The sequence below is a fragment of the Oryctolagus cuniculus genome, chromosome 9 (genome assembly GCF_964237555.1).
Source record: "Oryctolagus cuniculus chromosome 9, mOryCun1.1, whole genome shotgun sequence".
Classification (NCBI taxonomy): Eukaryota; Metazoa; Chordata; class Mammalia; order Lagomorpha; family Leporidae; genus Oryctolagus; species Oryctolagus cuniculus.
In genome coordinates this window covers 124344580-124371707 of record NC_091440.1, presented here as the reverse complement: position 1 = coordinate 124371707, position 27128 = coordinate 124344580, and the positions used below count along the sequence as shown (strand labels likewise).

At 47.6% G+C, this 27128-nt stretch overlaps 1 long non-coding RNA gene across 2 annotated transcripts; it reads right to left on the bottom strand.

The window, feature by feature from the left end:
- Positions 1-27128, bottom strand: LOC138843889 (uncharacterized). 2 transcript variants are annotated; one of them, XR_011379041.1, is made up of 3 exons: positions 27030-27128; positions 11400-11484; positions 1-9702 (listed from the first exon to the last, which is right to left on the bottom strand). It is a non-coding gene; the product is annotated as an uncharacterized lncRNA (long non-coding RNA). The 2 variants fall into 2 exon arrangements; XR_011379040.1 differs by having other exon boundaries at positions 1-9636.

Sequence of the window (27128 nt, the reverse complement as noted above, 5' to 3'; positions counted from 1 at the left end):
TTTTTTTTTTTTTTTTTTTTTTACATTTTACTTTAGGTCTATGGTCCACTTTGAAGTGATTTTTCTGAAGAGTATAAGGTCTATCTATATTTTTTTCTTTGGCATGTGGATATCTAGTTGGCCCTGCATATTTTGCTGAAAACCTTATTTTTTTTCTTGCCTTTGTTTCATTGTCAAAGTTCAGTTGATTATATTTATATCAGCTATTTCTAGAGTCCCTATTTTGTTCCATTGATTTGTCTATTCTTTCATCAAATCACATTGTCTTGATTATTGTAGCTTTATAGTAAATCTCAGAGCCAGACAGTATCAGCCCTGCAACTTGGTTTTGGATATCTTTCCTCTCCACATTAACTTTGTTTTTTTTTTTATTTTTTTTTTATTTTTTTTTTATTTTTTTTATTTATTTATTTTTTTTGACAGGCAGAGTGGACAGTGAGAGAGAGAGAGACAGAGAGAAAGGTCTTCCTTTGCCGTTGGTTCACCCTCCAATGGCCGCCGCGGCCAGCGCGCTGCGGCCGGCGCACCGCGCTGATCCGATGGCAGGAGCCAGGAGCCAGGTGCTTTTCCTGGTCTCCCATGGGGTGCAGGGCCCAAGCACCTGGGCCATCCTCCACTGCACTCCCTGGCCACAGCAGAGAGCTGGCCTGGAAGAGGGGCAACCGGAACAGAATCCGGCGCCCCGACCGGGACTAGAACCCGGTGTGCCGGCGCCGCTAGGCGGAGGATTAGCCTAGTGAGCCGCGGCGCCGGCCTAACTTTGGAACCAGTTTGTTGGTACCCACAGATAATATTTCTAGAATTTTGACTGGTATTGCATTGAATCTGAAGACGAAGTTGGGAAGAATTGAGATGCTGACCATATTAAATCTTCCTATCTAGGAACATGGAGTATCTCTCCATTCATTTAGTTATGTTTTTATTTCTCAAACCTGAGTTCTGTGTTTCCTTTCTAGATCTTGTGTACATATTGCTACATTTACACTTGAGCATTTCACTTTGAGGTGTGCTTAACAGCACTGTTTTTTATTTCAAATTCCACTTGTTCCTTGTCGGTCTATAAGAAAGAGATGGACTTTTGAATATAAAGTTTATATCCTGAACTAATTCAGTTTTTTGTCATTGTTGTTGATTCTTTCAGATTTTCTAAATATGCTTTTTGCATCTTGCCCCACCTGTGTTTTGTTTCAGTTACTGCCGCTGGAGCAGCAGAGTTAGGGGAAGGGGTTTGCGGACAGGCCTAATTTCTCTGTGATGTCCCAGCCTGAACTGAGCGGAGCTAGAATTCAGATCAAATTTGTATTCAGGTCAAGTCACCTAGAAGGGCAGCCAGTGCAAGTGAGAGATGGGGAGCTCCTTGGCCAGTTTCCAGATCTTGTGTTGATTCTTGGCTATTAGTTAGTTCCTCTCTGTATCCCTGTGCTTTCTTTGCCCAAACAGCTATGGATTGTTGGAGACATTTTTCCATTCTCAGAACTCTGGATAATGCCTCCAAAATGTCTAATGCAGAGCTGGCTGGTCCTTACTCAACTGTTCCGTAGAGAGACATTTTTTAAATGAAGCAGTCTGGGTGTGTGTCGGGGGGTGACCTTGGCTGCCAACCTCCCAGCACTGGAGGGCCGTCCCAGCAGCCATTACAAGCAAAGGTACTACAAATGTGCCTACAACATTGATTGGATCATGATACGAAGGACTTTCTTTCTTAAAAATCAATAAAAAGCTTAAGCAGAAATAAACCGTCTTAGTAATTCACTTCCATTAGGTAAAGAACAGGACATACTCCCCTCACAACTTCCTGATCCTTTCCTGTTCCTCTGAAGTTCATCTTCTCTCCTCACTTTTTTCTTTTATAATTTTATGAGCCACAAAACATTTGAAGAAGTATATGAAGGACTACCACTGTGGCACCAGTGGTAGTCCTGTGGCACCAGGACTACCAGCCTGTGGCGCTGGCATCCCATATGGTCGCTGGTTCAAGTCCCAGCTATTCCTCTTCCAATCCAGCTCTCTGCTATGGCCTGGGAAAGCAGTAGAAGATGGCCCAAGACCTTGGGCCCCTGCACCCACGTGGGAGACCCAGAAGAAGCTTCTGGCTCCTGGCTCAGCTCCGGCCTTTGTGGTCATTTGGAGAGTAAACCAACAGAATGGAAGACCTCTCTCTCTCTCTCTCTCTCTCTCTCTCTCTCTCTCTGGCTATACCTCTCTCTGTAACTCTGTCTTTCAAATAAATAGAATACATCTTAAAAAAAAAAAGTATACTAAAGGGTGAGTGAACAAACCACCCACAGGAAACAATAGGCTGTGGCTGGCGCTGTGGCAAAACGGGTAAAGCTGCCGCCTGCAGTGCTGGTATCCCATATAGGTACAGGTTCAAGTCCCGGCTGCTCCACTTCCAATCCAGCTCTCTGTTATGACCTGGGAAAGTAGTAGAAGATGGCCCAAGTCCTTGGGCCCCTGCACCTGCATGGGAGACCTAAAGGAGGCTCCTGGCTCCTGGCATCGGATTGGTGCAGCTCTGGTCATTGCGGCCAATTGGAGATTGAACCAGCGGATGGAAGACCTCTCTGTCTCTCTCTGTCTCTCTCTCTCTCCTACTCTCTCTGTGTAACTCAGACTTTCAAATAAATAAACAAAGCTTAAAAAAAAAAAAAAAACAATAGGCTGTCCACTAGTGATGCGGGAATTTCAGCTGGCCACTGGCACAATGTGCATCTCAGAAACATCATATTAGATGGGCCACCGCTAATGAAAGAACTGTTTCCATTTCCCTCTGAGGACAGTCAAAAGATGAAATTACAGTATAGCTAACGAAACGATAGAATGGCTTTTGCTTGCAATGCCTGATTTGGGGCAGCAACCTCTTCCAAAAATTTAGAAAAGTGTTCTAGTGAGCTCAGCAGAGGACGTGGGTTTTGTGAGCAGAAAGGGGCTAAATAAAGCAGAAAGAAGGGACAAAAAGTATTTTGGTAACTTTGAAGTTACTTTCCTTATAAGGTTAAGGCAGAAGCGATTTCCCTACAAACTGGCTAAAACTGGCCTGTTGAGTGATTTGGCTTCTCCATCTCCTGATCTCTTGGGAGATCAAATGAACAACTTATTTTAAGTTTGGCCCTTTAGCATGAGTGACTCCATCTTGTTTTGGGTCTGGTGAACCTGGCACAGGAGTTCAGCCCAAATCCTTGGCCTCCTGTGAATTTCATCTAACAGGACGGAAACTCCTTCAGTGAGACTGGAACTGATTTTCATTTCCACAGCTCCATAAGGAGCTGGCAGGAAAACTGGAGTAATAAATGCTGCTTTCCATTCACCCCAGCGATGAGTTAGAGTTGACTTGTTTTTCCCAGTGTTGCTCCAGCCTCCCCACCCACATCTTCCCCCAGCTGCTCCCTGGCCTGTCTCTTTAATCTGGTCCCAACACTTAGGTCCCACCTAGTCTGGGCACATAGGTTCTTTCTGAAATGCTCTGCTTCCGCTCAGTGGCTGGAAGTTGACAGCTTCCTCCTGAATAATTTAACTCCTCTCTTGAAACTCACCCTTCTCTTACCTTTCCCTTCGGAGGTTGGGAAGAAAATAAAGTGTCAGAGACTGCAATGGTGTGGTTGTTTTTCATGTATTTCTAAAGGCCCATGTGCTCAAGGCTTGGTCCCCAGAGTCCCATGATAAAGGTACTAAAAGGATGGAAATTTGACCCAAATCTGGTGCCTGCAGGTGCCATCTCTGAGAATTGAATGGATCAGATTGGGTTGCTAGGGTGGAGGCCCCATGATTAAATCTTGGTGACTTTATAAAGAGAGACCACATGAATATATACATATACATACACACACACACACACACACACACACTCCCATGCTGTGTGATGCCCTGCACAGCCCCAGGACTCTGCCAGCAGCAATGCTAGCACTAGACGCCAAGCTGGTGGGGCCACCCAATCTGGGACTGTGAGCCTTGAAAAGTGTGAGCAGAAATGCACCTGCTTGAGGCTGGCAAGGTTAAGCCACGGCTTGTGGCACTGGCATCTCTGATTCAGCTCATGGGCAGCTCCACTTCTGATCCAGCTCCCTGTTAGTGTGCCTGGAAAAGCAGCAGAGGATGGCCCAAGTGCTTGTGCCCCTGTGAGACCCCGATGAAGCTCCTAGCTCCCAGCTTCAGCCTGGCCCAGTCCTGGCTGCTGCAGCCATGTGGGGAGTGAACCAATGGATAGAAGATCTCTCTTTTTCTCTGTGCCTCTCCCCCACTCTGTCACTCTACCTTTCAAATACACAAATCTTTAAAAAAAAACACACAAAATAATCCTTCTTTATTCATAAGTCACTTGTCTTAGGCATTTTGCTATTGTAACAAAAAGCTGAATAATACACAGACCCACTATGTAACTGGCTGCAGGAACATTGGCTTCCCTTTGCCCCCTTGATGGTGAGGACTTTTACTCAGCCTGATGTACAAATAGTGTAGCTCAATCTCTGCCTCACCACCCTCACTTTACACACGTGAATGCAACGATTTGATCAAAGTGCTTTCTTCTGTCAGAAGGGGATGGAGGTGTGGAAAGCAGAGGGAAGACTAATTCCTATTGTAGTTGTACGCTGTCTTGTAGTTGTATCCACATCAGTGCAATTTAAAAGTCCCCATTCCACAGGTATATTTGGTAATATCATTCTGGGAGGTAATTTGAAATATGAACCAAAAGCTCAACAGTGTTTACATGAGTCAGTCTTGGTTGCTAGAGACAGACAGGCAGTTCAAAGTATGATCAAGGAAAAGGGAAATGGATTAGGTCAAGTACTTGGACAAGTCTAGGGGAGCATTTTGCTCTGGGCAGGGCTGGAACCAGGAGGCTCCCTTTCAGCTCTGCTTTCCCCTGTGTAGGCATCAAGAGACCCTGGTGGGTGCCAATCTTACTCACTCTCGGGTGCCAGTTAAACATTTCAGAAGATAGGATATGTTTCTAACCAAGCACCCCTATCAGACATACAAAAATCCCCTCTTACTGGCCTACTGGATCCTATGACTGTGCCCGGGCCAGCCATGTGTCTGGGGAAAATGGCGCTCTGATCATTCCCAGCCATGGAGAGAAGTTTCCCAGCTTGGGGAGGGGCAATTCTACAAGGAAATGAGTTTCTGGGGCGGGAGGTCAGTTCTGTCACCTGAAAAGGCAAGGAATTCTGGGCAGGCGGAAGCAAGGGCTAGCCCAAGAGTGTTCATCCTCGCCTATGCATTTACCCTGGCAAGATCAATCAGGAGGGGCAGGAGTTACAAGATTACCCATCATTGCTTTCAATAACAAAACTGCAGAAAGAATTAAGTGTTCAGTAATAAGGGTTTGGTTGAATGAGTTGGAACTCGATGAAGCTTTCGAAAAGTGTGCTGTAGGGGAAACTCAATGGCATGAAAAAATGTTCAAGCTGTCTTGTCAGGTGTAGCAACAGGGTGCATGGTTCCAGTGAATTATCTAGAAGAGGGGCTAGCACCGTGGTATAGCAAGTAAATCCACCGCCTGCAGTGCCGGCATCCCTTATGGGTGCTGGTTCAAGTCCTGGCTGCTCTACTTCGGATCCAGCTCTTTGCTCTGGCCTGGGAAGGCAGTAAAAGATGGTCCAAGTCCGTGGGCTCCTGCACCCATGTGGGATGACCTGGAGGAAGCTCCTGGCTCCTGGCTTTGGATCAGCGCAGCTCCAGCCATTGCGGCCAATTGGGGAGTGACCCGAGGATGGAAGACCTCTCTCTCTCTCTCTCTCTCTCTCTCTTTCCTTCTCTCTCTGTAATTCTGATTTTCAAATAAATAAATCTTTAAAAAATATTATCTAGAAGAGTATATGTACATGAAAGCTCACCTACATATATGTACAGAACTTTTTTATACAGATAAGTCATCTGCATAAAACAAATTGTGTCAATGTTAGGGATGATTGAAAGAATATAGTTTATAATGTTGCTTACTTCTAATTGATGAAATTAGGGGTGATTTTATTCATTCTCTATCCTCCAGGAAACGTGTGCTATTGAAAATTAAAAGCATTTTTGAAAAACCTCTAACTGCTCACTGCCAATTTAAAACTGATCTTGTTCTTTCTCTGTGAGAGAAAGAGTTGAATGCAGGTACTAATTACTGATAGATAGCAAACCCTGGTTACACTTTAAAGAAACTAATTAGGAGAATAAATGATTCATCAGTTTTCTAAGATTAGCCAAGGCCCAAATGTATTCCCTATTATGTCAGATTTCCCTATTTTGAGGTTTTATTCATATACATACCACTAACTTTCAGCATTAACCAACCAGCCGGCTCCATGTTCAAGGCACAGGCCCCGAAAGTCGGTGCTCTTGCCGAACTTCCTAATGACTCTTTTTTTTTTTTTTTGGACAGGCAGAGTGGACAGTGAGAGAGAGAGACAGAGAGAAAGGTCTTCCTTTGCCATTGGTTCACCCTCCAATGGCCGCCGTGGCCAGCGCGTTGCAGCTGGCGCACCGCACTGATCTGATGGCAGGAGCCAGGTACTTATCCCGGTCTCCCATGGGGTGCAGGGCCCAAGCACTTGGGCCATCCTCCACTGCCCTCCCGGGTCACAGCAGAGAGCTGGCCTCGAAGAGGGGCAACCGGGACAGAATCCGGCGCCCCGACCGGGACTAGAACCCGGTGTGCCGGTGCTGCAAGGCGGAGGATTAGCCTAGTGAGCCGTGGCGCCGGCTTCCTAATGACTCTTGAATGTGTCTGCAGAGGTCTAGATGCATTTGTCTGCTACTGTAGACAGGAACTTCCCTCGATAGCATTAGTCATATTCATATCAGCGGAAACAACTTCAGCAAAACAGAAAACAGTCAACATCCCAAATGAACCAACCTACAGCTCCTAAATCCTTTTCTCCACTGGTCTCTGTCTCCCCTGCAGAACTCCCTTTTTGAATGAGACTTTGCATTATCCAGCCTCATGGGGAAAAGATCGCGTAATTGGTCTCTCCCCAGTTTATCAACCACACATCCATTAGCTAAGTCTTTATGAGCCCAGAGGGAAATCTTTGATGATGCCAGGGACTTCTAAAGAAGTCGACGCTTCAGGAGCAAGGACAAAAAGCAAGCTTCTTGCTTCCTCATTTCCGTCATGGCCTGTGTCCAGTATTTCACCTTGGTACTGGGCCCACTTCTTTCTGAATTACCCAACATCTACTTAACAAGGCACTTCTCTACTGAACACCCTTCTACCATGAGACACACAAGGAAAAACCTGTTCAACAAACATCTGTAACTGGCAAGAGTGTCCTTGTCACCCAAGCAGGAGCCTGAACAAAAGCTGCCAGACACAACAGGAGCCCGCACAGTGCCCCTTCATCCTTCTTCTTTTTTTTTTTAAAGGTTTATTTATTTATTTGAAAGTCAGAATTACACACAGAGAGAGGAGAGGCAGAGAGAGAAAAGTCTCCCATCCAATGGTTCTCTCCCCAGATGGCCACAATGGCCGGAGCTGGGCCGATCTGAAGCCAGGAGCCAGGAGCTTCTTCCAGGTCTCCCATGTGGGTGCAGGGGCCCAAGGATGTGGGCCATCTTCTACTGCTATCCCAGGCCACAGTCAAGAGCTGGATCGGAAGAACAACTGCTGGGACTAGAACCGATGCCCATATGGGATGCCGGCACTTCAGGCAGGGCGTTAACCCACTGTGCCACAGCGCCCACCCCCCTTTATCCTTCTTAATGAACAAAATTCTACATTTCTCTAGGGTGGCAACATTCCCAACTTAAAAATGACATTTCTGGAGTGGGTATTGGGCACAGCAGTTAAGGTACTGCCTGGAAAATCTGCATCCTCTATGGGCGTGCCTGGGTTTCAGTACTGGTTCTGCTCCTGAGTCCAGCTTCCTGCTGATGCACACTCTGGGAGGCAGCAGGTGATGGATCAGGTGGTTGAATCCCAGCCAGTCCCATGTGGGAGGCCTGGATTGGATTCCTGTCTCTCGGCTGTGCCTGGCCCAGCTCCGGCCATTACAGGCATTTAAGGGAATGAACCAGTAGATAGGAGCTCTCTGTCTTATCTGTCTACATCTCAAATGAATTAAATACATAAAATAAAATAAATTTTACAAAACTGTATCTCCCAGGGCCGGCACTGTGGTGTATTGGGCTAAGCCTCTTCCTGCATCCCAAATGGGCGGTGGTTCGTTCGAGTCCTTGCTGCTCCTCTTCCAATCCAGCTCCCTGCTGTGGCCTAGGAAAGCAGTGGAAGATGGCCCAAGTGCTTGGGCCCCTGCACCTGCATGGGAAAAAGCTCCTGACTCCTGGCTTCAAATAGGCACAGCTCCAAATGGAAGACCTCTCTCTCTCTCTTTTTCCCCCCTCTGCCTGTAACTCTACCTCTCAAACAAATAAACAAAATCTTAAAACTAACAATGATAACAAAAATCTATTTCCTGGGGTGAGTAGGCAGCATCTAGTTATTAGCCCCTGGCCACTGCAAAGCAGCCCTGGGTCGATGACTAAGCCAAGGCCTAGCCTCTTCGCCACGCACAGGACTTCCCTAATGGCTCATCTCTGTTTTAGAGCCGCACACTGAGCAGCCAAGACGTTGGCAGAGACGTTGTATTGCTTCCCCGGGCTCATGTCTACTTTCTGCTAGCCTCCTTGAACCCTCTGGCACACCAAACTCCATCTCGGCACCTGCTTCCTGACAAACACAGCCAGTGACACTCAGCTTCCCTGGTGGCTTTGGCAGCCATGTGACCCGGTTCTGGCTGGGAGAGTGGACAGTGGGACTAGACAGGTGGGATTCTGGGAGAGCTCTTCCATCAGCAGTGTCCTGACATGGGCCTTGTGCACCTGGCATTTTCTCCTCTTACAGCAGTCATTTTGTGACAAGGAGGTGATAAGCCCTAGGTGTAAAGCCACAGCTAAGGAAGGCAGAGTGACAACCTGGAAGACACATGGGTCTGGGAAGACTTTGGGAAGGGAGCCTTGGACTGCTGACCTCTGGATTCCTTATTGTGTGCAGTAAATGATCCCCTCACTGGATAGGCCTCGGCACGCCGGGTTTGCAGTGGGACTTAGGAAAACGTTCACGGCATGTTCTTAAGCAAGAACACTACCTTGCAGAGTGTGGTCCCAATTATGTACTTACATCTGTGTGTGTGTGTGTGTGTACATACATAGGGATATAGATGTATCTTCTAGGTATGTACGTTCTTATCTATATTGTACACATTTATCTCTTTAAAGATGAAAGATGTGCCTGAGAAGCAGAGACTCCTGGCCCAGCCCCTACCCAGCCCAATAGGCCAAACCAACCTCCTGCGCCCTTCATTCTCCTTCTCCCATAATGCTTTGAGGAATAGAGCAAGCAGCAGGTGGGACATTTTGTGTGCAAGACAGAAAGCCCATGTTTATCCACTGTATAACACACTTACTGATTTGGGACGGAAACTGCAAAGCCAAATACTGTGTATGACTCAAAAGCTAGAGACTTTCACTGGCAGAGCAGGACAATTCTGAATTCCTCCTTTGTCAACATCTGGGAGTTTCCATGGAGAAGGTGAGATACGCAGTCTTATAAGTTACGGAGCACGGGAAGCGAACGCACGTGGCGGTAGAAAGGGTGTTGAACTGGAAATCGGAGCACCCAAGCTGCAGGCATGGCGTCCTGGGCAACTCGGTCTGTGAAGAGGAATGAGACGTGCCTCACTTCTCTACAGGGCGTCATGTACAGCAAACGGGATGGTTCTGGTGATACAGAACACAAATGCAAACTAATAATAACTGTCGCTCCCCCTCTTCGTGGAGGAGCAACACAGGACCCTGCGCTGTTCTTTCGTCTGCTCGGCCCTCCCCGGGTTTGCTGCTGGTTCTTCCCGGGTTGGCTACTATCCCTTCCACCTCCGTGGAAGGGCAGTTCCCCCTAGCCACATTCCCCACTTCCGCAGGGGAGCGGCACACCGCCGGCCGGCTCTTCTCGGGGGCTGCACAGGTGTTCCCCTTAGATGTTCCCCATAGATGTTCCTGGTGCATGCCGTCTCTCTCCTCCTTTACAGTCCTCCTCCGCCAATCCTAACTCGGCTGCCCACACGCCGAGTACGCTGCTCTCCTCCAATCAATAGCAAGTCCTACAGTTTATTAGTTGAACTGGAGGCAGCTGTGCGGAAGCTGTTTACTTCTCTCCCAGCGCCATATTGTGGGAGAGCAGATGCATAGAATAAGTCTTAATTCCAGTAACTCAGTCTAGTCCGGTTGCTCCCCACAAATAACAGCAGCAGCTAAGGCTCTCCCTATAGGCCAGCTGCTATTTTTCCCACCTTATACTTTTTTTTTTTTTTTGACAGAGTTAGACAGTGAGAGAGAGACAGGGAGACAGAGAGAAAGGTTTTCCTTTTTTCTGTTGGTTCACCCCCGCAAATGGCCGCTACGGCCGGCACACTGCGCCGATCCAAAGCCAGGAGCCAGGTGCTTCCTCCTGGTCTCCCATGCGGGTGCAGGGCCCAAGTACTTAGGCCATCCTCCACTGCACTCCTGGGCCACAGCAGAGAGCTGGACTGGAAGAGGAGCAACTGGGACAGAATCCGGTGCCCTGACCGGGACTAGAACCCCGGGGTGCTGGCGCCGCAGGCAGAGGATTAGCCCAGTGAGCCGTGGCGCCAGCCCCCACCTAATAGGTTTTAAATTCACTCAATTCCCCCAAAAGCCCAGTGAGATTATGTGATATGACCACAGGGCTAAGAATATGGGGCTCCCAAAAACCTTGAGGTCAATTATCCCTGAAGTATGCACTTTCCAGGGGAAGGGGCATATGTTCATTTACATTAACAGATTTTCTTTTTCAGTATTTTCATAAGCTAATGAATATCGGGAAATGTGTCTAATTATGATCTAGTTGAACACCAAGCACTTCTACTTCTGTGTTTCTGAGTATTTTAAGAAAAGAAGAAAGAAGATCCGTGGGTTAGGAAGGCGGAGAGGGAGGGACCGTCCTCCCTTTCAGTGTGTGTCTGCCTTAGCCCAGGAAAGAGGGCACCTCCTGGGCACTTCTGCCTGCTCTCCACTTGGCCCCGTTTTGGTTGCTTCTCACAGCAGTGACTGAGCTGACGTGGCTTGGGCCAGTTTCACTGGTGAGCTGCACCCCTGCTGAAGGCTAAATGTCCATGCTCCCACCTTGCCCACTCCTTCCCTTCCAAGTTCAGGTTGGCAGACTCTGCCTCCCTGCCTGGGGGCGTGGCAGGCACCCGGGGGCTCCGCCTTGCTTTGGCCTGTGGCGTGGGTGAGTAGACTTGTGATCTGTTTCCAAGGCCCTGCCCGTGTCTTCACAACAGGGTGCCTGAGCATGCAGGAAGCAAGACCTACTAATCAGAGTGTATGGGAGGAAGCCCCTCTGTAGCCCCAGCAGACTCAAAACTCGGGCTCTAACACCCAGCTTTCCACGGCCTTACCTGGGATGTGGGGGTGGCCACTGTCTGGATCAGGACAGGAGTCCAAGTCCTCTCTCTTTGCCTCCTCATCATTCCTTGTGTGTTCCTAGAAGAAAAAATGGTCATTGGCACCCTTGCCCCCTAAAAGAAACCCAAACTTTGGCTTAGGAACCTATCCCCTCTGCCCAAATGGACTCATAGATTGTTCTGTGTCTCCAGCTTGTAACGTAAGATTTGACCCATTGCAGTGGCCTACAAAATGCTTGTTGGCTGAACTAATAGTTTCTTTCTTTCTTTCTTTCTTTTTTTTTTTTTTTTTTGGAAAGGAAAATGGGTTTCCAGAAAGATGAGAAGGTAAACTTAGCACAGGCCAAGCAAAGAAGAAAAAAGACTTTCACGGAGCCAAGCCAAAGCACCCTACGCTGATAAAACCATCGGGTTTTGGAATTAACAGAAGTTTCTGAGCTGAGCAGCTGGACTCAGAAGAGAAAGGCAGAAGTCCCCAGGCAGTGGCAGAAGTGAAAATTAGCTCGGTGCAGGTGGGCTGCTTCACCACACGCATCCCCACAGGTAGGTCCTGAAATATCCGCTCTCTGGCTCCCGGCGGTGAGAACGTTATCTTCAGAAGCTCAGTCACGATTTCTGTCAGTGTCACGGATTTCACACGGTAAAGCGGCTCAAAGTAGCAGACGGTACCTTAACCCTCCCCAAACACAGGTGTGGCCAGTCCCCTACTTTTAAAACTTTAAATCTAATGAGTTAATTAAATTTCTGTAAAAATAATATATATACAGCCAAAACAATCACACAGTGAAGAGGCTTGTAAGGAAAATAGCAACTTCCGTTTCACTCTGCACCCATCCCCAACACAGGTCCTAACAGCTGCCTTCCATTTTTTACCTGTTTATTTTGACACATTGCTAAATGATATACTTCTAGGGCTATTTCTTGACCTATCAGTTTTAGGAACCTACTGACTTCTCTCCTGGAAGATAAAACTTAACTCTGCTTCTCCAGTTTCATGCCCTCAGCAATCAAATCACAATTAGGGGTAAATCAATAGGACTCATTATTATCACTGCAATTGTTGTTTACTAGTGAGATGAGTGGTGTATTATAATTATGCGGGCTTCTGTTTGCTTTATATCTTTTTATTTTTCCTAGAGTTAGTCACTGTCTCATTCCTTTTCATTTCGCTTAATTTTCCATGTTCATAATCCTTATTTTTTCCCTATCAATCTACTGTGCTTCTAGCCAGAGGTATTTTCCAAACACCAGATGCATCATCATTCAGTGCCTTCCATTTTTTTCTTGACAACTCTACTCTGGATTTCCTGTCCTCCTGCTCTAGTCCCCCCACCTCTCCCTTGTGGATATTTTTAGGAGTGTTCTCTTTTATGCTATAATCTTTTTTCAAAATTAATTTATTTTCATGTTCTTCAGAGGGCAGAGATATACAGGGAGACAGATGGAGAGAGAGCTTCCATCTAGTGGTTCACTCCCCAAATGCCCGCAACAGCCAGGGTCAAGCCAGGCCGAAGCCAGGAGCCAGGAACCCCATCAGGGTTCCCCACGTGGGTGGCAGGGACTCAAGGACTCGAGTCATCTTCTGCTGCCTCCCAGGGAGTCCATGAGCAGGAAGTTGGATCAGAAGTGAAGGAGCCAGGACTTGAACCAGGCACTCCCACGTTGGATAAAGACGTCCCAAGCAGATACCTGCTGTGGCAAATGCCACCTCTTCCGCCCCCAGCTTGGCTGTTCTCTGGGTCCAGGCTGACAAGTTCCAGTTGGCCATTTTCTTCTTGGATCTCCTATCTTTGGGATCTCATTTCTCAATTACATTAAATTGATGGATCCGTATTTTTATGAAAAGTATCAGTGTTTTCATTGTACTGGTTCCTACTGATTTTTATCAAATAGGAAGGTCAAGCTATAAATAAAATATGCTAAAAGTTGTACAAACTATTATTTAAGAACAATAACTGTGCCCCTGAACTCACCCACAGGCAGTCCCACTATGAAAATCCTTCCATCAGCTGCACTGATTGTAGGACAGGCTTTGCATTCAGGAAAGAGTGGTGTTGCATAAGGCAGCTACGCACTCGGATAAGCTCCTCCTTCGGTGCCCCTTCAAACTAGCATCTTAATGGTATTTCCTCAACTTTTCCCCCTTTACAGTTGAAGGAATAAACTGATTTTCTGCAAACTGAAATATTTTTTGTGTCTTCATGCTTCTGCTTCTAACTTTTATGCCATTCTCTTCTTTAAGCTCTTCTTGAACAAAATTCCATTTAACAAAACTGTTATTCATTCAAGCAGCTTTTTTTTTTTTTTTTTTTTGAAAATTCCACTGGGCAATAGAACAGCTTATTGAGAGAGCAAGTGAGAGCAAGAGAGAGAGGCTGACTCCATGGCTAATCTCTTCTTTCAAAATCGATTTTTGTCCTTAAAAACACCTTTTGCCTCTCGCATTAAACCTTCCTGACAACCCTCCCTGCCTTCTTGGATCCCCCCCACCCTCAAATTCTGGTTCACGTCAAACACTTTAGTTGTTACCCAGTCGTTGGTTCCAAAGCTGCATGGTAGCAACTTGCTATTCCTTATGCCAGGTGCCCAAGGCCCTCAGATTGATTTTCTAGCTAATTGGGATCCATTTTCCTTCAAAGCCAGTGAAGAATTATTAACAGTAAGTTTTCCTCTTGCCAGTGCCGCGGCTCACTAGGCTAATCCTCCGCCTTGTGGCGCCGGCACACCGGGTTCTAGTCCCGGTCGGGGCGCCGGATTCTGTCCCGGTTGCCCCTCTTCCAGGCCAGCTCTCTGCTGTGGCCCGGGAGTGCAGTGGAGGATGGCCCAAGTGCTTGGGCCCTGCACCCCATGGGAGACCAGGAGAAGCACCTGGCTCCTGGCTTCAGATCAGCGCAGTGCGCCGGCTCCAGCGGCCATTGGAGGGTGAACCAACGGCAAAAGGAAGACCTTTCTCTCTGTCTCTCTCTCTCTCTCACTGTCCACTCTGCCTGTCAAAAAAAAAAAAAAAAAAGTTTTCCTCTTACACAGTTTCAAAACAATGACTACTACACCCACTAAAGTAAGAGTTCAACTGAGTCCAGTTTCTCCACTTAGGTAGTGGGTGCACAAAGTCTAGGTTTACCAGCACCGAATTTCCAGTTCTTTTCAGGTGTGCCTTGCGCCACTTGCAGATGCCAGCCTTGCCGGCTGATTGGGGAACCCAACAAAGGGTGCGTCAGCTGAAAGTAGAACAAGTGAAATCAAGAACTCTCACGGAATCTTCCAGGGAAAGGCAAGTCGAAATAGAGCACGGGAGGGGTGGGGCTTGGAAGAGAAGGCAAAACAGCATCCAGGGTTTGATTTTCCGGACTACAAAGAACAGAATTGGGCAGAGACTACAGTACGGTGGCCTTTGGGGCCAACGAGCTCTCGGTTTTCATCACTGAAACAATGACCACGGGTTCCAGCGGGAAGCCTAAGGCTTATCTTGTATATGGAAAATGGAAAGAAATGTGAAGAAGAAGGAAAAAAAAAAAAGGAAAAAGAAATCAAAGGATCTGAAGTAGAAGAACCCTTGGCATTTGCTTATTCAGCTCCCCTCTTTTGCTTAGTGCGTGAGTTCTGTCTTCACACGCACGCTCAGGGCTCTGTGTCCCAGGGCGACCCGGGTTTTCTTGTGGTAGCTTCTGGTTTTGTGATTATGGCAGACTCACCTGCAGCGTTGAGAAGGAACACAGAGAAACACTGTAAACCTTCTTCCAATTTCCCCCAGTGATAACGTCTTCCAGGGCTGTGGTGCAATCTCACAGCCAAAAAACAGGCACCGAGGTAATGCATCAACCCAATTTCAGTTTCACCAACTGTGCAGGCACTCATGTGTGTGTGGGGCGGGGGGAGGGGGGGAGGTGTAGTCCTGGCAGTTTTATCACATGTACAGGTCTGTGTGGCCTCTAGGGCCAACAGCTCCATCACAAGGACTCTCCACTCCTGCATGCTAACTCTCAGCCACTTCCTTCCCAGTGCCTCCTGCCCTATCCCCTACCAACCATTAATCTGCACACTAATCATTTATTTTACTAGTATTAAATACATGGAACCTCATAGTAGGTAACCTTTTGTTTGGCTTTTTCTCACTCAATGTAACTTCCTGATAATCCACCCAAGTTGTTACATGAGTTCATATGTTATTCCTTTTGCAACATTTTATTTGAGAGGCAGAAAGGTAGAGGGAGAAAGGTAGGCATAGAAAGAGACAGCTCTAATCTGCTGATTCACGCCCTCTGGCCCCAGATTCCTGCAACAACTGGGGTTGTTGTCAGTCCAGGTCTCAATTACTTGAGCCATCACCTGCTGCCTCCCAGGGTCTGCATGAGCAGGAAGCTGGAATCAGGAGTCGGCACTGGAAATGCAATCTAGGCACTCTGAAATGAGAGGCGGTTGTCCTGCCAGGCTAAACTCCCAGCCCCTCAAGGTAGTCTTGAGTCTGTCTGACCTGATTTTACGGTCTGGCCATATGACCGCACCCCGTTGGAGGGTGCTTCTTCCTCCACCCACATTTTTCATGAGGGTTAGACTTCCAGTGCTTGACGAGGTCTCTGATGCCTGTTTCTAGACCTCTCTGACTGGGTGGGTCTTTGCTGATGGCCAGTGACTTTGCCCTCGGTGGATATCTTTTTCCATACTGCTTGCTGAGAGATGACTGGTACTTTCAGTGGTTCTGACCTTTTGCTAATGGCACATGGGCTGTTTGGGTCACGGTTAAGTTTAAGTGCCTAACACAGAAGATCCAAATAACTAGCTTACCCAAGTTAGAAATCTTTTTCTGGGGCCAGTACTGTGGCATAGCGGGTAAGGCCACCGCCTGCAGTGCCGGCATCCCATATGGGTGCTAGCTAGTTCAAGTCCCAACTGCTCCACTTCCTATCCAGTTATCTGCTATGGCCTGGGAAAGCAGTAGAAGGTGGCCCAAGTCCTTGGGGCTCTGCACCCATGTGAGAGACCTGGAAGAAGTTCCTGGCTCCTGGCTTCAGATCAGCGTGGCTCTGGCCATTGCAGCCAATTGGGGAGTGAACCAGAGGATGGAAGACCTCTCTCTCTGCCTCTCCTTCTCTCTCTGTGTAATTCTGACTTTCAAATAAATAAATATTTTTTTAAAAAAAGAAAGCTATTTTTTTCTCATGGAAGATGAGTCCGGGCTGTGGAGCTGCCCTGTGATGTTCTCAGTCTCCCTGCTCTGCCTGTAGTCCTGTCCAGGGTGGTGGATTCCTTCCTCAAGGTCATGAGCCTTCCAGGCAAAGAAAGGGACACAGGGGAGGACTTCCCTACGGGCTTCCCCAGTGGCTCTTCTGACCTCCCTTTGACCACATCACCTGCAAGGGAGACTGGTAAACACCTTCGAGAGCTGTTGGGTCAACACTTGCACGGAGCGTATTACATTGATGCATTGTTACTGAAATGCAACTTTAACAGTGCTATGCATTTTTATTGGCTAGGCTGCCAACTCTCATGTTTTTATCTCACCAGAGACATTTCCACACCCAACAACACAGGGGTTCTAAGCGGAAGCTGAGTAGCAACGTGCAGTCTCTGCTGTGCTGAGCCCTCAGGTTTTGTCTGTTGCTTGGTCTTCCATCTATTAACCCGTGTTTCTTCTTGAATCCCTGGGGTAAGTGGCCAGTTTTAGCTTTCACTGGGGTTCCCCACCTCCTGCATTATCATGTCACCTCCAGTATCAATACAATTTTTCTTTCCAGCCATAAAATAAACTCCACCATGCATCGGAAGTTTCCCTTAAAAGGTGAATTGTGAGAGGGAAGCATTTACTTCCAACAGACGATAAAGACAACTGAAATCTGATATAACTTTTCACTTTGACTTTATGGACTAAATCTGTGGGTCCTCCTCCTGTGTGAATGTCCTGTCTTATTGCTTTTATAGCATTTAGCCCTGTTTTAATTATCTATATTAAGGTAACCAGCGTGGGAACAAAAAAGGTGATGTGATTATATTAAGAGGAGGGCAGGGACAGGCATTGGGCCTAGTGGATGTGTACCTGGGTTCAGCTCCCAGCTCCAGCTCCTCACTCCAGCTGCCTGGCAATACAGGCCCTGCGTGGCAGCAGATGATGTGCAAGTAGTAAGGCTTGTGCCACCTACACAGGAGGCCTGGATCATGTGCCCTGCTCCTGGCATCAGTCCCTAGGCCCATAGTCAGCAGTTGTGGGTATTTGGGGAATGCACTAGTAGATAGGAGCTCTCTCTCCTCTCTTTCTCTGCCTCTCAAATACGTAGATAAATTTATACTTAAAAAAAGAGAACAGAGCTGGCGTTGTGTGGTGCAGTGGGTTAAGCCGCTGCCTGCAATGGAGGCATTCCATGTGGGAGGTGTGGTTTGAGTCCTGGCTGCTCCATTTCTGATCCAGCTTCCAGCTAATGGGCCTAGGAAAGCAGCAGATGATGGCCCAAGTACTTGGGCCCTGCTACCTATGTGGGAAATCTGGATGGAGGCCCAGGATCCAGCCCCTGCCATTGAGGCCAGCTGGGGAGTCAGAACCATCCACTCAGCAGCTCCCAAATTCCTGATCCACACAGACAGGAAGAATTAACACAAATACTGGCTCTTTAATTACCACATTTGCAGTTTCCCTTTCCTGTCTCACCCAAGATATAACACCAGTTGTTAGTTGGGAGTGTATTTTTTTTTTTAATTTTTTTTTTTTTTGAAAAGGCAAAGTTAGACAGTGAGAGAGAGAGACAGAGAGAAAGGTCTTCCTTTTCTGTTGGTTCACCCCTCAAGATTCATTTAAAATTTATTTATTTATTTGAGAGGGGAAGAGAGAGAGAGAGAGAGAGAGAGAGAGAGAGAGAGAGAGAGAGAGAGAGAGAAAGCTTCTGTCTGCTTGTTCATTCCCCAAATGCCCACAGTTACCACGGCTGGGCCAGGGCTGAAGGAGGGAGCCAGGAACCCTATCCAGGTCTCCCACTTGGGTGGCTCCAGCAGGGACCCAGCTACCTGAGCCCTCACCTGCCGCCTCCCAGGGTCTGCACTGGCAGGAAACTAAGGTCAAGAGCCAGAGCCAGGAGTCAAATCCAGGTACTCCAATGTGGGATGCAGGCATCCTAACTGCTAGGCCAAATGCCTACTTCCTGTCAAGAGTATATAAACTGGCTGGCGCTGCGGCTCACTTGGCTAATCCTCTGCCTGCGGCGCCGGCACACCAGGTTCTAGTCCCGGTTGGGGCGCCGGATTCTGTCCCGGTTGCTCCTCTTCCAGTCCAGCTCTCTGCTGTGGCCCGGGAAGGCAGTGGAGGATGGCCCAGGTCCTTGGGCCCTACACCTGCATGGGAGACCACGAGGAGGTACCTGGCTCCTGGCTTCGGATTGGCGCACTGGCCGCAACGTGCCGGCCATGGTGGCCATTTGGGGGTGAACCAACGGAAAAGGAAGACCTTTCTCTCTGTCTCTCTCTTTCTCTCACTAACTCTGCCTGTCAAAATAAAAAAAAAAAAGTTTAAAAAAGTAAAAAAAAAAAGAGTATATAAACTTAAAAAAATACAGGGCAGGTGTTGAGGCGTAGAGGGTTAAGCCTCCGCCTGTGATGCCAGCATCCCATATGGAGACCCAGCTGCTCCACTTTTGGTCCAGCTCCCTGCTTTTGCACCTGGGAAAGTACTGGAAGATGGCCCAGCACCCACATGGGAGACCTGGAAGAAGCTCCTGGCTCCTGGATTTGGCCTGGCCCAGCCCCAGCTGTTGTAGCCATCTGGGGAGTAACCAGCAGATGGATCTCCCTCTCTCACTCTCTCTCTCTGTCTCTCCTCTCTCTGTAACTCTGCCTTTCAAATAAATAACTGTGTAAGTTAATAAAAAATTACAAATAAGTTTATACTATGCCTCTTAGTACAAAACCCTTTTTATTTAATAATATATCATGGACATTTTGCATATCAGCATATAGATCATCCTAATTTAATAGCCACATGATAGTCCATGGTTTGATATACTACAATTTCTTTTACAGTCCTTTAGTAAAATACATAAAATATTTTAAAACATATGCACATACTTCTATATATGATGGGACTTCAAAAGTTCATGGAGAAATGAAATAAAAGGTAAGCTTACTTTGGTGCAAAAATTTTTGAAATCTATACACACACACACACACACTCATAGATATACACATATAAATACATGTACTAGTCTTTTAAAAGTAAATATTAGGGGCTGGCACCATGGCATAGTAGGTTAAGCCTCGGCCTGCAGCGTCAGCATCCCATATGGTCACCAGTTCAAGTCCTGGCTGTTCCAGTTCCAAACCAGCTACCTGCTACAGCCCAGGAAACAGCAGAGAATGGCCCGAGTGCTTGGACCCCTGCACCCACGTGGGAGACCAGGAAGAAGCTCCTGGCTACTGGCTTCAGATTGTGCAGCTCCAGCTGTTGCAGCCATTTGGGGAATGAACCAGTGAATGGAAGACCTCTTTCTCTGTGTCTCTACCTCTCTCCCTGTAACTCTGCTTCCCAAATAACTAAATCAATCTTTTTTTAAAGTAAATATCTATATAAAACACATATTCTATAATAAAATTATAATCATACTACCACACTATTTTGTACACAATTTAAGCATTCAATACATTTTCCTTCCTACTCTATTAGATATTCTCTAAAACATTAATTTTATTGCTAGAGTGATATATATATATCATCAAGATATACCATAATTTATTTAAATGAGTCTACTGCTGGGCATTTATGTTAGTCTCTGTAAAATGCTGCAGTTAACATCACCATATTGTTGGGCTTGCCCAATCATTCTTTTTTTTTTTTTTTTTTTTTTTTTTTTTTTTTTTTTTTTTTGACAGGCAGAGTGGACAGTGAGAGAGAGAGACAGAGAGAAAGGTCTTCCTATGCCGTTGGTTCACCCTCCAATGGCCGCCGCGGCCGGCGCGCTGCGGCCGGCGCACCGCACCGATCCGATGGCAGGAGCCAGGAGCCAGGTGCTTTTCCTGGTCTCCCATGGGGTGCAGGGCCCAAGCACCTGGGCCATCCTCCACTGCACTCCCGGGCCACAGCAGAGGGCTGGCCTGGAAGAGGGGCAACCGGGACAGAATCCGGCGCCCCGACCGGGACTAGAACCCGGTGTGCCGGCGCCGCTAGGCGGAGGATTAGCCTAGTGAGCCGCGGCGCCGGCCCTGCCCAATCATTCTTTAGAATAACTTTCTAAAAATAAAAATGCTGAGCACAAAACATTTTGTACAAACTACAAAACTGCATGTGGGAAAGGTTGCTCTGTGAACGTTCCCATCAACAACAAAAGATAATACGTCTTCCCTTTCCTGAGCATTGAAAAATGTTTCATTTGTGCCTCTCTCCACAATGCACAACACGGCACTACTTGGTTCTCCTTATTAAATCCTCATAACCACTTCCCTTTATTTTTGTTCAGAGGTCGCCAATGGCATCCTGCAGGTCAAATGCAGCCTCTACCAAACTTTGTAAATGAAGTTTTATTGGAACACAGCCATGCTCGTCACCTGTGTGTTGCCCATGCTCTGGCTCTGAAGTCAGTGCTGAGTCCTTGTGCCACAAAACCCTTCCTAGCTGGCCCTTCGCAGAAAAGTTCTGCAGAAAGTCTGCCAACTCTTGTCGACGGTTAGTAAGAGAAGAAATTTCTTCTTCAGACTCAATCCTTTCAACCGCTCACTGCCTTTCTTCTTGCGTCCTAAACTCTGAGAGCATTCTAATTGTGAAATATCTTGAGAAATACGCGTTACAAGGTAGAATCTTGCTTGGTACCTGTCAGGTAGCAGCTTAAGGACCCCCCCAACACACACACACACACACACACACACACACGAAGCTCAAGCTCATGTACAAAGTGTCCAGATCCTTGTTGGAAACAGTTTCCATTGAGAGACAATAACCTGACATTGTGGACTGGGGGATCCTCTCTCTGAGGGCGGCTTAGGGTGACTCTGCTACTAGGAGAGGCATCTGCCTTCCACCTGAGCTGAAATGAGTCTCTCTTAATGTTTCTGGTATCGGAGATGACCCCCTAAAATCTATACGAAAATGTGGTTCCTTAAAGTTCCCCAGACGTCCCAGCTGGGGTGCCACATATGCTATCGAAATTTGGGGTGCCATACGATATCACCATATGCTTATTAATAAATATCCGATATTAATAAGCCCAAGAGGGTTCTTGTCTAATATTTAGAGAAGAATGCTAAATACAGGCATAAATAAACGAGGCAGCATGGTACATTTTAGACTTTTATTTAGAGCGAAAGATGCATAGAGTGGGAGCTTTATCGAAGAGAGAGAGGTAAATCTGGGTTCATACTGAGCACCAGGAACCAGCCGCGTGGAGGAGCGTCTAGGCCAGGAAGCCTAGGGCTGGCAGCCCGAAGGCCACCCATCCTGGAGGCTCAGGGCTACAGCAAGCCCCCTACTGGCAAGAGGCCAGGGCAAAGAAGAGAAGGGCAGGACACACCGTGTCCCAGACTTTTAACCCACTTCCAAAGGGGAGTGGTTAATTAACCTGATTGGCCGGTGGGCATCCAGGTGTGGCAGGTAGGGGTGTGAGGTCACACAGGGGCGTGGCGAAGGCATGGTCGTCCAGCTCCCAAACCTAATCGATTTTAACCTGCATGTCTGCCTACTTCATTTCCAGCCAGCTTCATTCCCAGTAACGGCATCTATTTCAGTTGGCCTTGCATTACTTTCACAAATCCAGATAAGGCTAAAAACACTCTGAGTTCAAACCTCTTTCATTTGACTCTGTTGCTTCCCTGGTTTCTCAAGGTAGGTACTGATCAGTGTGATGGAAGGAATATCATTAATGCAAACATGAAAAATAGACAGACAATAACATGAATCTTATGATCCATGGCCAAAACCTCAGTAGATTCTTCACACTGCATCTCACACACACAAGGGACTTCAAAAAATTCATGGGAACTACGTATCATGAAAAAACTGTGCATGGATTTCAAAACATTTTTACATCAAAATAAACTCATTTTTTAAATGCTGTTTCCCCCTGTACCTTGTAAAGTCCCCTTGTACTTTTTTCAATACCGTTTCTTCTGCTCACACCCTTATTTAATTTGCTCACATGTGTGCAACAAGGAAGTCATCCCAAGAATGCCTTTTATACAATAGCAGTCTGTTGTTTAAAAGCAAAACAAAACAATTCTCTTGAAAAAGAAAACTGCTTTGTCTGGGGCCAGGGATCCTCAGGAAGTGGGCATTCTTGTGAACCAGAAGCCCTTCTAGACTTGTTTCCTTAACATCTCACCGCACTGGAAGGCTAGAGCAGGTGCTAAGTCCTACTCAGCGGTCCCAGCGACGGAGAAGCCCAGACCCGTCTGGTTCTCGCCTAGGAGAAGTGACATCTATTGTCAGTCCCTGAGGACCCCAGCTAGTCCTGGGGCACTTTCATTGCCTTTTCTATAAAGCAGAGCTCTTGGTTTCAAAGCGATATAGATGGAGCTTGAATGAGCCTCCTGAAAACAGGGTGGGGAAGTGGAGGGTGCTGGGGGACAGAACGGGGAAAATCAGGAAGCAGCTGGGTGCTGGGAACAATGAGAAGCCGGGGCTGGCAGGCTGCCAAGACTCCCCCTTCTCCCTTTGGGAGTCTCTGCTTGTCTCAACGAAGCTACCTTTGTTCGCTACCTTTGTTCCTACTCACCATAGATCAACCTTCTCTACCAGGAAAGAAGCCTAACCACACACAACTCCTATTTTTCACTTTGCAAACCTTACAGCTTGACTCCTAGAGAGAGACAGACCCTCTCAATTTTCATTAGAAAAACCCCAGAGAACAGCTGGAGTGGAGGGTGGGTCCAACCGACCAGCTCCAGACACAGCAACACAATGTGGGGTTAAGAGGCAGGAGGGGAGAGACAGTTCCCAGAAGGAGCTAGAACGGCAGCACATTGACAATTCATTAGCTGTGCTAGGAGCACAGGACCCTCCTGGTAACCAGCATGAGCAACCTGCTCTATTTTCCTATTGCCAAAGGCCACATCTCTGAGCTGCCAGTGACTTCAGCAAGTCCCTACAGAGCCTTTACACAAATGAGAAAGCCATGCCTTCCTCTGGCAGGGTCAGCACCCACTCACCTCCTGGCCCAATGCCAAGGTTCCTGTGTTGAGGGCTGACTGTCAGCTCCTACTTGTCCCTCAGCCAGGCATCCAAACTGCACAGGTCCCAGCAGCGGCCCTGGCTTACCCAGAGGGAGGCAGGTGGGCTGCCACTTCCCCCCAAAGCAAGACTTCCAACCTCAGCGAGTCTCAAGTCTCAGTGGGAGCTTGGGCTAGGGGCTGAAGGAAGTAGCAAGGATGACAACAGTGGCTGAATGTTCTGGGAGGCCAGCCCACCTCTGGGTGCTGGTGCAGTTGAGATGTCTGGGAGCAGAGAGACTAGCATCACACCCTGGCCAGGCAATGGTAGGGGCCCCGCTGCCTCACTGCACTGCCAGGAAGGTTCCATGGAGCACCTGTGAGGAGCCCCATGGGTGAGTCTCGCCCAATTAAAATTATTTTCCTCAAGAATTTATGTAGCAGAACACCTTGACAGACAATACAATTTTCCTTTCCTTTTTTTTTTATTTGACAGAGTTAGACAGTGAGAGAGAGAAACAGAGAGAAAGGTCTTCCTTTTCCGTTGGTTCACCCCTGAAATGGCAGCTATGGCCAGAGCTATGCCAATCTGAAGCCAGGAGCCAGGTGCTTCTTCCTGGTCTCCCATGCGGGTGCAGGGACCAAGCACTTGGGCCATCCTCCACTGCCCTCCCGGGCCACAGCAGAGAGCTGGACTGGAAGAGGAACAACCGGGACTAGAACCCAGCGCCCACATGGGATGCCGGTGCCGCATGCGGAGGATTAACCAACTAAGCCACAGCACCATGGCTCACTAGGCTAATCCTCCACCTGCGGCGCCGGCACACGGGGTTCTAGTCCCGGTCGGGGCGCCGGTTCTGTCCCGGTTGCTCCTCTTCCAGGCCAGCTCTCTGCTGTGGCCCGAGAGAGCAGTGGAGGATGGCCCAAGTGCTTGGGCCCTGCACCCGCATGGGAGACCAGGAGGAAGCACCTGGCTCCTGGCTTTGGATCAGTGTGGTGAGCTGGCTGCAGTGCACCGGCCTTAGCAGCCATTGGGGGGTGAACCAACAGAAAAAGGAAGACCTTTCTCTCTGTCTCTCTCTCTCACTGTCCACTCTGTCTGTAAAAAAAAAAAAAAAAAAAAAAAAAAGAGAGAGAGAGAGAGAATAGATCTTTTAAAGTTTTTATTTATTGGGGATGGTGCTAGGAAAGCAGCAGAGGATGGCCCAGGCTTTTGAACCCCTGCCACCCATGAGGGAGACCCAGGAGAAGCTACTGGCTCCTGGCTTTGGCCTGGCTTTCAAGTAAATCAATCAATAAATACATTGGCCCAGGGTGAGCATTAGCAGGTAGCTGGATTAGAAACACAGTAGCTAGAACTGGAACCAGGCCCTATATGGGATGCTGGTGTCCCACGCAGTATTTCCATTGCTGCACCAAATGCCCTACCCAACACCTCTCTTTGAAGGACATGATTGTATCAGGATTTACAGAAGCTATCCTTAGAAAAAATAATAAGAGAATTTAGGAATGCACTCATATGTGGTTCTATTCAAGCTTGCAGACACAGCAACTTTTTTTTTTTTTTTTTTTTTTTTTTTTTTTTTTTTTTTTTTTTTTTTTTGGCCAGGCAGAGTTAGACAGTGAGAGAGAGAGACAAACAGAGTTATAGACGGTGAGAGAGAGAGAAAGGTCTTCCTCCCATTGGTTCACTCCCCAAATGGCTGCCATGGCCGGCGCTGGGCCGATCCGAAGCCAGGAGCCAGGTGCTTCCTCCTGGTCACCCACGCGGGTGCAGGGCCCAAGCACTTGGGCCATCCTCCACTGCCCTCCCAGGCCACAGCAGAGAGCTGGCCTGGAAGAGGAGCAACCGGGACTAGTACCCGGCGCTCCAACCAGGATTAGAACCCGGGACAGCAACTCTTTAGAAGAAAGCCACATCCCACAGTTCCAGAAGAGGGCAGAATCAGTCTCTCTTGAGGGGGCACCCTAAAGCAAACTGATGGTGCCCAAAGCAGAAAGAAGCAGAGGGAAGGTCATGGGCAGCATCTGGGGCGCACCAGAATCTGGGTGCAGAATCTGATTGCAGCTGGAGATGACTGCTCACCCAGGGTGACCTCGGGCTCTCAACCGGGGACAGGACTTTGGCGAATGGCCAGCACACCAGCACCTGCAGCCATGGCCAGGGAGCAGGAGCCATCCTCCTGGTGCTACAGTCCTGGGATAAGTGCCCAGGCAGCCTGCCACTTTGCTGTCAGATCCCTATTTATTTTTGTGCTTCAAAGGAGCCGCCCGTGGACATCCCAGCCTCTGTGTGAGTCATAGACCCATTCCCCAAGTGTTGCTACAATGCAGCCTCCATTCCCCCACCCTGCTCCCCGGCTCCCTGGACTCCAGCAGAGACACTGTTCTAGCTCCTGCTGCTTCCTAAATCAGGGCTGGGCGGCATGGTACCCTCTGACACCAGGCAAGTGCCCCAGGACGGCAGAGAGAGGAGAATGGCAGAGAATGGGTATCAGTTGTGTGTGTAGGTGACCAAAGTTGCCATTCATACCACTGCAGACCAGGATGGGCCACTCAAAAATGCTGGGGAAAGTGGCTGGTAATAGGAGGAAAACAGGAGATGCTTGCATCTAGAGGAATTGTAGACAATTCATCAAAGACTCAACTGTAAACATTTTTAAACATGAAAGCAAAAGGATCTAGGAAGGACAAAGTGATAGTAAATAAATAACTTCAAGGGCAATCAATTAAAAATGTGTGGGAAAAATAAACCACCCCTGAGGGGTCTCAGGAAGCTCATGGAAAATGCACCTTACATAAAATCTCTGCAGGGATTTCAGATTTTTTTCACACCAAACTAAACATCTTTTAATCTCATTTTCCCACAAGTCTTTTGAATTTCTATGGTCCAAGATTGAAAGACTAATGACCAACGGAGGAAGAAATTAACAACACTATGCAAGGTGAAGGGTGAACGTTCACAGTAATAATGCAAGGACTCCTATAAATCAAGAAAAAGTAAAGACTCAACAAGAAAAATAAATGGGGAAAAGTTGCAAACAGGTAAATTTAAAATATAAATGGTCAATTAAAATATGGAAAAATGTTCAGTTCACTGACATTCATAAAGGCAAATTAAGACAACCATGACATAACTGTCACTTGTTAGACTGCCAAAGATTGCATTTTTGAAAAAAGGTTTATTTATTTATTTGAAAGACAGAATGAGAAGAGAAAGAGAGAGAGCAACAGAGAGGAAAGTAGAAACAGAGATCCATCCATTGGTTCACTCCCCAAATGGCCACAACAGCCAGGTGGCTAGGCCAGGCTGAAGCCAGCAACCAGAAATTCCATCTGGGTCTCCCAGATGGGTGCTTGGGCCATCTTCTGCTGCTTTCCAGGTGCATCACCAGGGAGCTGGATTGGAAGTGGAGCAGCTGGGACTCAAACCAACACTCTGATAAGGGATGTGGCACCTCAAGCAGTGGCTTAAACCCAGGCTGGCAAAGATCTCTAAAAATCGATTCAACTCACCATTGCCAGGGTTGAGAGAACCCAGGACCATCTAGCAGGAAGCACTGAAGTATAAGATTTCATACTCTGCAGGGCATCAATTCTTCATGTAGGGATTCT